Here is a 3,429-nt window from a genome sequence, read left to right on the forward strand (position 1 = left end):
AGACAATAAGCACTTGACTTTTTTTTTTAAATGACTGAGATGAGGATTAATGATCACATTATTGAGATGAACAGTTTTAGCTGTCTTGGCCAAGTGGTTAATTTCTGAGTGTTTGTGTCAAGATGAAGCTGGCCAGTGCAGTAGAGTATTCCAGGACACCAGCAGGAAAAGGCTGTTGCACGGAAAATACACGGAACATCCTTTTCTCAAGGCAGTTTATTGTATGTAAATAAAATACTCTTCACAGTGTGACGAGTCTTAGACCCAGGACAATGTTTGTTTCCAACAGAATTATTGTGTTATTCTATAATGTAGAAAAAAAAAAAAAAATGTCTTCACCAAGGAAACAGTCATAATGAGAAAAAGAGAGGGATGCCAGAAGACATGGTCAGCGGCTTCTGGTCCAATCCCTTACCAGCATCACTTCTCAGTCTTTTGGATAAGATCAAGTGTAGTATCTGTTCTTATCAGTTTAATATCTGATATGTCCTCTATAAGGGGACAACATATGGTATTTATAGATGGTGCAGAGCTAGTAGATGCAGTTGCAGTGGCTCCGTGCACTATTTTCTACTTACTACTTACACATACTATTACTTTCCTTCTCTTTTCTCTTCATTTTTAGCACTTTTACGCTATATAGTTCTAAAATCTCACACAATAAGACAAAGATGACAGCTTTTTTAGAAAATCTTCATATTCCACAGTTATCTCCAAATACAGCTGCTGCCCTGAATGCCCCAATATCTCTGACTGAACTTAAGAATGCCTTGCAGAGCATGAACAAAGGGAAATCTCCTGGGTTTGATGGCATCCCCCCGGAGTAGTTTTTGCTAATGTATTGGTCCCAACTTAGCCGTCTCCTTCTGAACATGATTATAGCTTCTATCAAAAAAGGCTCCTTCTCAAGAGATATTAACTCTGCTGTAATTTCCTTACTCCTTAAAACAGGAAAAGATCCAACCATATGTGCAAACATCTCTTCCTGATTCAACTACTGATTGGAGCTTATTATGGTCCAATGTACAGCTCTCATCTAGGAATTCTCACCAAAAATGTTCCATGCTCACCGTCAGCATTACTTCTGAATGATGACTCATTATCATTATCTCTACAACAGAGGCGGGTATGGCTTGCCGGTCTAACCGCAGCTATAAAAAATTATTGCACAGCGCTGGAAGCCCCCACACTCTTTGTCATGGCGTCAGTGGGCCCTCTTGTTTTTAAACATTGTTCATATGGAACGCTCAATGAGACACGCTGCCAGTGACATTAATTAGAATTTCTGGTCTGACGTATCTTCTACTGTCATCAACTGATATTAGTAGTTGTCTCTTTGAGGTCCTGTGAGTGGGTGGGGGTACTGTACTTGTCTGTCTGCTTTGCTTGATGTTTTTTTTTTTTTTCCCACACCGCAACCGAGGGCATCACGAGGCAAATTCAGGTCAGTCAGTCAGGATGCTTACTGAGATGATGCGCTTCGTCACTGTCTGTAGATATGCATGGCTCTTTGTACACGATAATGTGAATACCATAGACTGTAAAAAAAGATGGATGTAGTGAGTGTGACGTCACCCATAGGTTTCTGAAGGGCCGTTTTGAAGCATGGAGATTAGGGCTGGGTATCCGTACTCGATACCTTTAAGGTATCGACCGAAATAACCCAGTACCAAGTAGTATCGAAACTTCTCCAGTCAAACGATACCTGCATTTGATACTTTTTGTACACAGATCTAGAAAAAATGACTATTTGTATAGTTTTGCTCGCAGCCAATCACCGCAAGCGTTCTTCGATTTAATGCGACGTGTGATTGGCCCACTACCGCAGCAGCTACAACCCATACAGTCTGTGGTGGTGAAGTCGAACGCGGTGTATGTGACAGAGTTGGCAGTTCAGCGTGCCGAGATGCCACCAAAACGTAAAAAAAAAAGGTATCGAATGAAGTACTCTATTGGTATCGGTCATGGGCGGAAATTACGGGGGGGACAGGGGGGTCCGGACCCCCCCTTCCTGGGAAAAACAGAGAGTTGTCCCCCTCAATATATCATTGTAAACATAACTATATAATTTTAAATAATATAATAATATGCATTGAAAGCACTTGTGCTAATTATAGACACAAAACAATGCGTTTTTAAGTTTCGAAAGATTGCGCAAGTATCCTGTATTTATGATACAGGATACTTGGTTAAATTAAAATGCGGGTTTTCATACCAAAATTATCTTTTGTAGATGGTAACAGTAATATTTCTATAATATAATAGGCTACTTAAGATTAACTTACCCTACGTAATTAGGTTCTAAATATATTCTTTTTTTCTTACTGCATGTAAAATGGCTGCCACTATGTAATTTTGTTTATAATTTTGGAAATAAATGAAGACTTAATTCTTAAAAAAGACCCTGAAGTAAGTTTCTGGCAGGCTTCATAGCGTTCTGGACTTTTACACATTGACAGCAAAACATTAGAGATCTGCTTTTTCGGGAAAACTAAATCTAATTAGGCATATATTAGCTTTAGTTCAGTTAATGGGTGTTGCATCTCACCTACTACTGTAAATAACCTGCATGCTGTGTGTGTGTGTGTGTGTGTGTGTGTGTGTCTATTTGTCAGCCAGCCAGGTCAGTTAAAATGGCAGAGAAAAGAAAAACAGACATCCGATCATTTTTCAGTGCACCGAAACGCCAAGTAGAAAGACCCCAGTAATATCAAAGGCAATTTGATAAAATCTTCATAAGAAAGGAATGAAGTGCTTATGGAAATGTTTCATAATGGACCTCTATATACATTTAATACAACAGTACTTTTGGCGGCACCTTTGGTGTCCCCTTCAGGAATTGCTCTTGAGAAATTTTTCTGTTTATTGTCCCCCCCAACAGTGAAATGAAATATCCGCCCTTGGTATCAGTATCACTTTAAGGGTACTGGTATTGGTACTGGTATCATAATTTTTTAAACGATACCCAGCCCTAATGGAGATTGGGTTTACGATCGCCGCCATGTTGACATTTTTTGGAGTCAGAGCAGCCAGAGCGAAGCCGAGGGTCGTCCACGGAGCCGCAGCGCCGCCTGCTATTGGCCCGTAATCGGCAACCTGTCGATCACTGGACAGGCGACCTGTCAATCACTAGGAAAACAACCCCCATTACATCCCGTTAATGACGCAATTATTTTGAAAATCGCCATATGGATATTAGAAGGAGTAAAATTAGTTACTGAGACCATAACCTCTTGTCGAAAAAATGTATTGACTTTATATTTTGAGTGAGAAGTTGGGTTGTGGTCCCACTGACTTGCATGGAGTTGGGCCGGTTTGGAGTCTTTTTGAAGCCAGCATCTAGCGGACGTTAGAGGAACTGCAGTTTTCAGCCACCTCCTTATTGGCTTCAAAATTCACCCATGGTTTTGGCCGCTTGGTGAATACCAG

At 40.4% G+C, this 3,429-nt stretch overlaps 1 non-coding gene across 1 annotated transcript; it reads left to right on the top strand.

Annotated features, from left to right (window-relative positions):
- Positions 1-419: 419 nt before the first annotated feature.
- LOC139923815 (U2 spliceosomal RNA) lies at positions 420-602 on the top strand. Its single transcript, XR_011785213.1, has one exon. It is a non-coding gene; the product is annotated as a U2 spliceosomal RNA (small nuclear RNA).
- The last annotated feature ends 2,827 nt before the right edge of the window (positions 603-3,429 follow it).

The sequence above is a fragment of the Centroberyx gerrardi genome, chromosome 2 (assembly GCF_048128805.1).
Source record: "Centroberyx gerrardi isolate f3 chromosome 2, fCenGer3.hap1.cur.20231027, whole genome shotgun sequence".
Lineage (NCBI taxonomy): Eukaryota > Metazoa > Chordata > Actinopteri > Beryciformes > Berycidae > Centroberyx > Centroberyx gerrardi.